The following is an 11,376-nucleotide window of genomic DNA, read 5'->3' as shown; positions in this document are numbered from 1 at the left end:
CGAATCTTAACTGAATTAACGCGTACCTTGGCAAACTTTCACTGAAACCTTTAATGAGCACGTGTGCCTTGCCACGTGCCCTTCTGACTTGACCGTTATTCTGTGCAAAGGGTCCCACAGCGCCGCAACCCAACTTAGGGTTATTCCATCGTGTGAGCCCCCTTTCCTGCGAAGCGCTTCTGGCACGTGGGTTGACTTTCTGGGTGCCAACTCATGCCCCCCAATCACTAGGTACTTGCCCTGGGGGTGGATCTACCTTTTCCTCGTACCATACACGTGGTTCTCCATTGGTTATGGCCCTCTCATGGGCCGTATCTGTTCCAGGGTCTCCCAGCGGTGGCATGGGTACTTCACGAGTCAGGATATCCCCTTCTGGTGCTAGACGTATGGCCTTGAAGCCACCTTTCTCTTCTTCTTACTACCGTTCTGTATGGCCGAGAGGCTCGAAGCCTCTCGGGCGATGACGTACTTTTGGGCGATGACTTACTTTAGGCGATGACTCACTTTAGGCGATGACTCAAGTGGTCAACCTGACTTTCCTTCCCGGGTCTCTTGAGGAAACCCACCCTGCGTTCGTCTTTGACTTCTGGTCAACGCCCGAGACCGGGACGGTACACCACACAAGCTTGCTTCTTGTTATGCCATGAGATGAGGCTTGAACCAAGAAGATGGCAAGTGCCACTTGTTCTTTTCCTGTCCAACTTGCATCCTGAAAAATCAGAATCTGAATAGCCAATTAAATGTATGGGAGAGTGAGAAGGATACCATAACCCAACATTTGTTGTTCCTTTGAGATATTTCAGAATTCTCTTTGCAGCTTTGAAGTGGGATTCCTTTGGATTTGCTTGATATCTTGCACAAAGACATACCGCAAACATTATGTCCAGTCTACTTGTTGTTAGATAGAGCAAAGAGCCAATCAAACTTCTATATTTTCTTTGATCTACCCCTTTTCCAGTAGCATCTGCATCCATATAGCAGCTTGAGGGCATAGGTGTGCTTGCTTCCTTGCAACTCTCCATTTCAAATTTCTTGAGAATTTCTTTACAATACTTTGATTGACATAGAAAGATTCCATCCTTTGTTTGCTTGACCTGCAATCCAAGAAAGAAAGAAAGTTCTCCCATCATAGACATTTCAAACTCACCTTTCATAGCAGCCACAAATTCTTCACACAAACTATCTTGTGTAGCACTAAAGATGATGTCATCAACATAGATTTGCACAAGGATAATTTCAGAATTTGACTTTTTGATGAAGAGGGTCTTGTCAGTCATTCCCCTTTCATAGCCATGTGACAAAAGGAAGTTGCCAAGCCTTTCATACCACTGCCTTGGAGCTTGCTTCAGCCCATACAAAGCCTTTTTCAGCTTGAAGACATGATTAGGATATTGATGATATTCAAAGACTGGTGGTTGATCCACATACACTTCCTCATTGATGTAGCCATTGAGAAAAGCACTCTTGACATCCATTTGAAAGAGTTTAAATCCACTCATACATGCAAAAGCCAACAGCAACCTCACAGCTTCCAATCATTGCTTAGAAAGAAGACAACCAATTGAACAAGGAGAAGAGATATCCAAAAGATAAACATTATTGATTCTCTTACCAATCAACATTACCTCTTTTGTATTGGGAAGACAGATTTCGCAGGAGTTTGTTTTAAAGATAACTTGATATCCTTTGTCACACAATTGACTAATGCTCAGCAGATTGTGCTTTAAACCTTCTACATAGAGAACATCATGGATGATCAAGATATCTTTGTCTCTTATGGATCCTCTTCCAAGAATCCTTCCCTTGTTGTTGTCCTCATAGGTAACGTGCCCTTCTTTCTTAAAGGAGATGCTAAGAAACTTTTATTTGTCCCCAGTCATGTGCTTTGAGCACTCACTGTCTAGGTACCATTGCTGCATGCTCTCCTTCAAGGTTTCCTACAAAGTAGATTTTCAAGTACAAAGATTTGGTGCCCTTATGAATGTGGGTCCATTTGGTTTATATTCATCATTTCAACCTTTACAACATTTGGGAATCCACTTCATAAAGCCTCTAGGAACTGCATATTTTCTGATTTTACAGAATCTGACAGAATGGCCTCTTTTCATGCAATAGAAGCATGTAACAACCGGTTGTTTTGACAGATCAATCGGTTGTTTTTCTGGCAGTTTCGAAAATGACTTTGAAAATTTATCTTGCTTGTTCTGTGGATTAAAACCTAATCCTGCTTTTCCAAAAACACAGTTTTGAGATGCCAAGACATTCTCAAAGTTGGATTGACCTTTTGAAAGCTTATCCACAGTTTTAACAAGATAATGAACTTTCTTTTCAAGATTTCCACAATTTTCACAAATAAGAGTGATCCGGTCGGTCATCGGTAGTCGATGACGTCAGCAGCAGATAACCACGTGGACCACTCGCAGGGTGACACGTGGATCAGGTGGCAGAGAAATCAGGGAGGAGATCACCCAGAACGGTGATCGGTGATCAGTAACCGAGTGGCCACCGACAGATCAGTTCCAAGATAAACACCTGGGGGGAGAACGCGAGAAGCAATAGAGCATCGATCAGTCATCGGGTGCATGGTCATCAGGGTTTCGTGTTACACGCAGTTAAACTGGGACTGAGATTCCCAGCGAGAGCGTTACGCATGGACCTCGCATGATCATATCTCAGAGAAAGAGGAGCTGCTCGCCGGTAGAATCGTGCACGAGAGTGGCCTGAGGGAGTTCGTAAACCGGTCAGTGATTGGTGACTCTCTTAACCCATTACGTGCATGACATCGTGAAGGGGAAATCGTTTATGCAGAGAGCAATGCTTGGTGAGTGTGCCTAGTCCAGCCACACTTGGCGTTCTCCTGGGAGTGTGCGATTCACCCAGATGGAAGAAACGCGCTAAGTTACTCCGCAAGGGAATAACTTAGGCGCACAAAGAGATGCGCTAGAGCCCTTCAGGTAGTGGCACGTGTACGGTTAGATGTGAGTTGCATGCCTCCACGTGTCACCATCTGAGAGAGGCGCGGCCAAGATAAAAGTGCACTCCGCGTCGTGAAAGGTACACACACCCACGCTTTTACTCATTTGGGTACGTTTTCGCACAATAGCGTAAGAGAATTCTGACACACGCAGAGGATAGCGTAACAAAATTCTGTTAGGCACAGACACAGAGAGAGAGAAAAGAGATTCAGTGACATTTTTGTTGGTGGTTCTGTGACCTAACTTGAGCGTCGGAGTGCAAACGACCGCTAGAGGCGCCGTCTGTGTGTTTTGCAGGTTGCGTTTGAAGTTCCCGGAGAAGGTTCTAAGAGCATTCTTGCGGATAGCACAGTTGCATAGGCGGGGTAAGGAAGCGACAAAGCAATTCCTCCACGCTTGAGTTGACGACAGGATCAAAGAGTATCACACTTGCAAGAAGAGTTTTTGTAAATAATTTCAAGGTTTTCAAAATCTATTTTTTGAATTTTTCAATTCTTCTTCCAATGTTTTGACTATGTTTCCAATTCATTCCCTTTAACCGGTTGTTCAAGAGGGCCAATCGGTTAGCTTCTTCATGTGTTTCTTGAAAAGCTTGAAGCAATTGACTGTAATTTTCAAAATTTGAGGGATTAGAGGAACTTACACTGCTTGAATCATCTTCCTTTTTTGGCCATGAAGTAGAGGTTGAGGCTTTTTCGGTTTTGCCTCCTTTTCCTTCGTGCTTGACTTATTGTCTTTACTTCCTTTAATTCATTGATTTTCCCATGAGTAGCTTTGAGTGTAGCCCACATTTCTTTGGCAGATTTACATTCTAATATCTTGAAAAATTCATTAGAATCCAGTGCATAAGCTATTATGTTTTGAGCAGTACAATCAAGTTTGGCCATCTTACATTCTTCATTGGTCCATTGGGACCAGGGTTCTTTTAATAAAAGATAAATTCTTTTTAAGCTTTGGAATTGAAGGGCCATTTTTGATTGAATCCCAAATTCCTTGATTAATGGATTCAACAAAGATTTTCATTCTAGCCTCTCAATACTTATAATTCAAACCACAGAATAAAGGTGGTTTGTTGATTGAAGCACCTTCCTCGAAAGATAGTTTTCCAGCCATTAAAAAAGATTTTTGGATCAAACTTGAGTATTTTTCAAGTACCAAGCTCTTGATTCCAATTGTTAGAATGTATGGCTTTAAACTAGAGGGAGGGTGAATGGTTTAAAGAGGGTTTTCGCAAACTTTTTAGTCTAGAATGAAATTCCTTTGAGAAAATTTGATTCAGAATTCAGTTTGCCAAAAACACAAAGCAATTTAATACAGCACCAGAAAAACAATTGGTTGTTTCGCAGAAACAATCGGTTGTTGTACCGACCCGGTAGTTGGGAGTGATGACGTGACAGCAAGCGAAAATATAGGCGTGTTGAACAGAACACCTGGCTGACAGAAGGGAAGGACATCGGGAAGTCTGTGTAGTCGCCAATCGTTAAGTTGGCGTGCTCCGATCTCTAGCATATCTAAACCGGTGATCACCAGGCTTGTGTCGTAGTCCCCGTCTGCGAGCTTAGATCGCCGAAAGATCAGGAAAGCTTGTTCAAGGCTTTCAAAGGGCACGAGTACGAAGGATGAAGTTATCAAATGATCATTCCCTAGCCAGAGGTTGAGGCCAGGGAACAATTTACCAGAACATGCACGATGAGCAAGTAATGCAGATCGTGATAGTGACAAGCGAGACCACAGAGAAGGTGTGCGTGGTGACACCCCGTGCTCGCCATTAGAAGAGATCGCGCTCCAAGGCAGCTATGCACCGAGTTGCTCCTCACCTGAGTAACTTAGTCGAACAGCCTGAAGAGTAGAAGTGGCGCTCAAGCAGAAGACGTTCCAGATGGTGACACGTGTACAACTGGATGCGAGCCACATATCCAGAGGTATAACCGTCAAGAGAGAGAAAATGCACAGGTATATAAGGAACTCTTAACAGATTCTGAGGTACGCGCGTTTAGAACACTTCTTTACGCTTTAAGAACACTTCAGTACGCTGAGAGAGATTTTGCACGGTTCCTTGAGCTTTAGCTTTTCTCTCTTAGAGTTTTTGTGATTCTGTCACTGACTTGAGCGTCGGAGCGCGATCGGCCGCAGCGGCACCACTCTGTCTTTTTCTGGTTCTTGAGGAGAATCGAGGTGTGAAGGACGGAAGCTAGCGTGGTGCAAAGCCGATCCAGAGGGAGATACCTTTGACGTGGCGAGATTCTTGCGTTTTGGTCAACCGGCAGGATCATCAGGCGCCCACCGTGGGGCCGTGTAAAACCTGTCCCCATCCACAGCATGAGTTCTTGAAGTTTCTGTAGTTTCTATGTGGTTGTGTGCTGGTGCAACCATTTTCCACCGTTCGTTCGAGCTTTTGTTCGGTGAATTCGAGTTTTCCGCCGTCCGTTTGGGTTTTAATCGATAGTTTGAAGTTTTCCACCGTTCGTTCGAGCTTTCGATCGGTTTCTTGAAGTTTCTTGCTGTTTGCTCGGTTTTCAATCGGTTGATTCGAGGTTTTACCGTTCGTTCGCGTTTCTGATCTGTGAATCGGGAGTTTTGCTGGAGAAGCGGTAGGTTCGTGGTGAGAGTGCAGGCTTTGTGAAGGTTTCGACGTCCGAATCTGTCGGCGTGCTGTTGTGGTTGCGTTCTTGGAAGTTCTTGGGATTTCGAGAGTTTCTGACCGATTGATTGCTGGATAGATCGTTTGCTGGTGAAGGTCTTGTTTGCTAAAGTTTGGTCTGCTGAGTTTTCATGAGAAAGATGAGAAGCAACCGTTCAAGTCCCGTTGTGCCAGTTGCTGCAGAAGGCGCCATGACCATGGCGCAGATGATAGAGATCATGCGTGCGCTGCAGGCGAATGTGGAGGCATCGCGCATAGAGCAAGCGAAGATGCATGAAGACCTGGTCTCCTCTCAGGCCAGGAATGAAGAGCTCAACAAAGTAACTGAGGAGTTGCGTCAAGGTCTTCAGGAGCAGAGAGGACGCCCAGTTGTTGAAGAGGTCGCGTCGTCGTCGCCATCGCGCGTTTTCCCAATGCCGTTTGCTCAAGCGATCACATACACGCCTATCCCTGCGAGCGTGGTACCTGTGAAAGCTTTTTTCACTGGCGTGGAGGACCCCGAGGCACATCTCACTACGTTCCACACGCAGATGATGCTGTCAGGAGTCTCGGATGCTGTATATTGCAAGATGTTTATGAGCACGCTCCAGGGAACAACGCTGGAATGGTTTGTGAGCTTGCCTACAGGTCACATAACCAATTTCCAGCAGTTTTTGAAGCTTTTCGTCGAGCAGTACATTGTGAACAAGGCGCCACCTAGGGTGTCTTATGACCTGTTCGACATAAGGCAGTACCAGGGAGAGTCCCTCAGGGACTATCTGAATCGTTTTGGAGCACAAATGGTCCACTCGCCTGCTAAAGACGAGGAGATGTTGGTATACGCCTTCAAAAAGGGCGTGCTTCCGGGACCTTTCTGTGAGGCGCTGATCAGGGCTCACCCTGCCACGTTTGCTGAAGTTAGGCGACTTGCGGTGGCCCACATCGCCGATGAGAGTGAGGTCGCCGAGAAGAGAGGGAGCGTGGCCCCTGCTAGGCCACGTGCCCAGACTAGAATCCAGCCGTAGAGGGTGCTGGAGACGATCCAAGGAAGGGCAAGGGAAGGGGCCCAGGACGCCCCAGGCAGTATAATCGCCCACCAAAGTACAAGTTTGTCATGGGGCTGGCGGATCTGATCGCCATTCCCAACATAGCAGCCAGGCTTGAGGCGCTTGAAAAAGTGGGCGACAAGGTGTTAGGACCAAAACCAAACGCCTGGTGTGACTTCCACCAGAGTTTTGGTCACACTGTTGATTCGTGTTTGGCCCTGGGATACCAACTCGACGACCTGGTCAAGAGCGGCTTCTTGAACGATTACCTGCTGAACAAGAGGACGGGAGGTGCGTCGAGCTCCCAGTCGGCGAGTGGTGAGGCTCAGCAGCCTGAGATGCCCACTCATGGCAAGATCCACACCATCGCTGGGGGATTCTCGGGTGGTGGATGCACTGCGTCACAGAGGAAGAACTACGCAAGGTCTGTGATGACGGTGGATATGTTCGAGGATCACTCACCAGATGTGGACATCACGTTCACAAAGGAGGATCTTAGGGACGTTGTGCCTCACGACAACGATCCCATAGTCATCTCGCTTGTCACGGCGGGAAGGAAAGTCCACCGGGTACTGGTGGACCAAGGAAGCTCGGCGGATGTAATGTTCTGGCCGACTTTCACGCAGTTGCAACTACCCCTTGACCAGCTAAGACCCTATGGAGGGTGCTTGTATGGATTCGCTGGCGATCAGGTAGAGGTCAGGGGGTACATCGAGCTAAGAACAACGTTCACGAATGAGGTGGCCTCGAGGACGGAGAAAATCAAGTACCTCGTTGTGAATGCCCCCTCAGCATATAACATTCTGTTGGGGAGACCGACCCTCAACAGAATAGGAGTTGTGCCCTCAACTAGGCACATGAAGGTTAAGTTACCATCGATGGAGGGGGTGGTGATCACCATCAGATCTGACCAAAAGGAGGCAAAGAAGTGTTATGAGAATAGCCTCAAGAATAAGAGGTCAGTAAGTTACATCACCACGACGCCGCCTCCCGGTGTGAAACCCAGGCCAGCAGAATGGCGAGTTATTGATGCGGCAATGGAAGTGGCCGTTGGAGGCGATGTCACCATGATGGATGCTGAGGTTGAGGGAGAGAGCGCCGGACGGGAGGAAGAAGCGATGAACCGCCCAGAGGAAGCGAGGGAATCGGGAATCGCCAGGGCGGTGATCGCCAGGGAAACCAGACCCAAACCCGTCGAGGAGTGGCTCGAAAGGGAGATCGGGGGAAAGGTCTTGAAGCTGGGAAGATCTTTGGAGGTTGAGCTCCAAGACCAGATCGCCAAGGTGATAGAACGGCATCTGGATGCTTTTGCATGGTCTGCTTCAGACATGCCGGGAATTGACCCCGATTTCTTGTGTCACCATTTGGCAATGGACACACAAGTCAGACCAGTGCGGCAGAGAAGAAGAAAGTTCAATGAGCAGAGGAGACAGGCAATTAGGGATGAAACGCAGAAGCTCCTCGCCGCAGGCCATATCAGGGAGGTCCAGTACCCTGAGTGGTTGGCTAATGTCGTGCTGGTGAAGAAAAGTAACGGGAAGTGGCGCATGTGCGTCGACTTCACTGACCTGAACAAGGCTTGTCCAAAAGATTCGTATCCTTTGCCAAGCATAGATGCCCTGGTCGACAGTGTAGCAGGGTGCAAGTTGCTGTGTTTTCTGGACGCCTTATCGGGGTATAACCAGATAAAGATGCATTCTATGGATGAAGAGAAAACTGCCTTCATGACCGAGAGGTCGTGCTACTGTTACCAGGTGATGCCCTTTGGGCTAAAGAATGCGGGGGCCACGTACCAAAGATTGATGGATAAGGTACTTGCACCAATACTGGGAAGGAATGTGCAAGCGTACGTAGATGATATGGTCGTGACCTCGCCAGAAAAGAGCAAGCACGTCTCGGATCTGGAGGAGTTGTTCACCACAATCGCCAAGTTCAGATTAAAGCTGAACCCCGAGAAGTGCATTTTCGGCGTAGAGGCAGGGAAATTCTTGGGTTTCCTTTTAACTGAAAGAGGAATAGAGGAAAATCCTGATAAGTGTGCTGCCATATTGGCGATAAGGAGCCCGGCTACCGTGAAGGAGGTGCAGCAACTTACAGGTCGGATGGCCGCCCTGTCTCATTTCGTATCAGCTAGCGGAGAGAAAGGCCATCCGTACTTCCAATGTTTAAGGCGAAACAACAAGTTTTTCTGGTCAAAGGAGTGTGAAGAAGCCTTCGTGAAGCTTAAAGAGTACTTGGCAAGCCCGCCGGTTTTGTGCAAACCCTTAGTAGGAACCCCTCTCAGGTTGTATTTTGCTGTGACTGAGAGGGCGGTGAGTGCGGTGCTCACCCAAGATCAAGACCAGGCTCAGAAGCCTATTTATTTCGTCAGCAAGGTATTGCAAGGCCCGGAGGTGAGGTATCAGGCCTTGGAGAAAGCTGCACTAGCTGTAGTATTTTCGGCGAGGAGGTTGCACCACTATTTTCACAGTTTTACAGTGCTGGTGATGACCGACTTGCCCATCCAGAAAGTCCTGAAGAAGCCTGATGTAGCTGGGAGAATGGTGAAGTGGGCGGTGGAGCTGTCGGAGTTCGACATCAAATATGAGCCCCGAGGACCGATCAAAGGGCAGATTTTCGCTGATTTTGTGGTCGAGCTCTCGTCAGAAGCAGCACGAGTTGAAGGGGATGATTTTCGTTGGGTACTCTCGGTGGACGGATCGTCAAACCAGCAGGGTAGCGGTGCTGGAGTCATTCTAGAAGGGCCCAACGACGTGCTGATAGAACAGTCCCTGAGGTTTGCCTTCAAAGCCAACAACAATCAAGCAGAGTATGAAGCGTTGATCGCCGGAATCTTGCTGGCCAAGGAGATGGGGGCTAGGGTGCTGATGGTTAAGAGTGACTCGTTATTAGTCACGGGACAAGTAACAGGCGAGTTCCAGGCCAAAGATCCACAAATGGCGGCTTACTTGTAGTATGTGAAGGAGTTGAAAAGTTCCTTTGTCTCATTTGAAGTGGTGCATGTGCCCAGAGAGCAGAATGCCCGAGTAGACTTGCTAGCCAAGCTCGCCAGTTCGGGCAAGGGGGGTAGGCAGAGGACAGTGATCCAAGAAACTCTGAAGACGCCTAGAGCATTTGTGGCAGACCACCTGGTTCTTCAAATAAGCAAGTCGACGGAGAAAGCGACGAGGAGTCACAGGTCCTTGACTCAGGAGACCTTGAGATCACCGAGAATAAGAGCATGTCGGGGGGAGAGGGTGAACATGACGCAGGTCTGCGCCATGCATGAGCCAGACACATGGATAACCCAGTACCAGCGCTGCCTGGCAGATGGCCTTCTCCCGCTGGATCCGACGGAGGCTAGGAAGATAAAGAAGAACTCCAGCAAGTTCACCATGATAGATGGCGAGATGTATAGGTTTGGGTTTACACACCCATTCCTAGAGTTTGTGCACGGAGAAAAATGCACTAGAATCATGGCCGAGCTCCATGAAAAGATATGTGGAAGTCACGTCGGGGGTCGAGCTCTGGCTGCAAGAACTCTCCGTGCAGGTTATTACTGGCCAACAATGAGGGAGGACTGCAAGAAGTATGCACAGTGTTGCAATCAATGTCAGCAGCACGCCGATTGGCACAAGGCGCCTCCAGAGGAGTTAAAGTCAATTTACAGCCCTTGGCCGTTTCATACGTGGGGAATTGACATTCTGGGACCTTTCCCATTGGCGATCAGGCAGATGAAGTACTTGGTGGTGGCGATTGAATACTTCACCAAGTGGATCGAAGCAGAACCAGTAGCCCAGATCACCGCACACAAGATCGAGAGTTTTGTATGGAAGAACATCGTGTGCCGGTTTGGTGTGCCTAAGCGCCTGGTGTCAGACAATGGGACTCAGTTTGCAAGTCACCTACCGAAGAAGTTGTGCGAAGAGGTGGGAATACAGCAGGTGTTTGCATCCGTCGAGCACCCTCAGACAAATGGCCAAGTAGAGTCCGCCAATCGGGTGTTGCTAAGAGGCTTGAAGAGAAGGCTAGAGAAAGCCAAGGGATCGTGGGCTGAAGAGGTACCCCGCATAGTGTAGGCATACCACACCACCGAGCAGTCAGGAACCCACGAGACCCCGTTCAGCTTGGTCTATGGATGTGATGCAATGATTCCAGTTGAAATCCTGGAGAGCTCGCCGAGATTTCAGAATTTCGTGGCGGAAGACTCGAACGAAGAAAGAAGGTTGAATCTGGATTTGCTGGATGAGGTCAGGGAGGAGGCAAGGGTAAAGACTGAGGCAGTGAAAAGGAGGATTGAGCGAAGGTATAACTCGAAGGTGATGCCAAGGCAGTTTAGAGAGGGCGACCTGGTGATGAGGAGGGCCCACCAGTACGAGATGGAAAACAAGTTATCGCCTAAGTGGACAGGACCGTTCAGAATAACCGAGGCGCTCGGGAACGGCGCCTACCGCTTAGAGACGTTGGAAGGAGGGGCGATTCCTCGCACCTGGAACGCCACACACCTCAAATTATATTACAGTTAAATCTTTGTAAGTAAAAGCGATCATGAAGAGATTTGCAAGCTTTCTGCTAAAACCGTTTGAAGGGGGCACTCTTTTTTCCCTAAGGAGGGTTTTTAATGAGGCCACCCAATAAAGAAGAGTTTTCAAAGAGTTTAAAGCTTCTAAGATTGCATGCTTGTTGTGTCGAAAGTTTTAGAAAAAAGACCTTATCACTCGTATGTGATTCAAGGCAAGTTTAAAGTTATGCTGCA

The sequence above is a fragment of the Phaseolus vulgaris genome, chromosome 10, assembly GCF_000499845.2.
Source record: "Phaseolus vulgaris cultivar G19833 chromosome 10, P. vulgaris v2.0, whole genome shotgun sequence".
Taxonomy (NCBI): domain Eukaryota; kingdom Viridiplantae; phylum Streptophyta; class Magnoliopsida; order Fabales; family Fabaceae; genus Phaseolus; species Phaseolus vulgaris.
The sequence above is the reverse complement of the archived record's forward strand: the minus strand, read 5'-3'. Positions refer to the sequence as shown.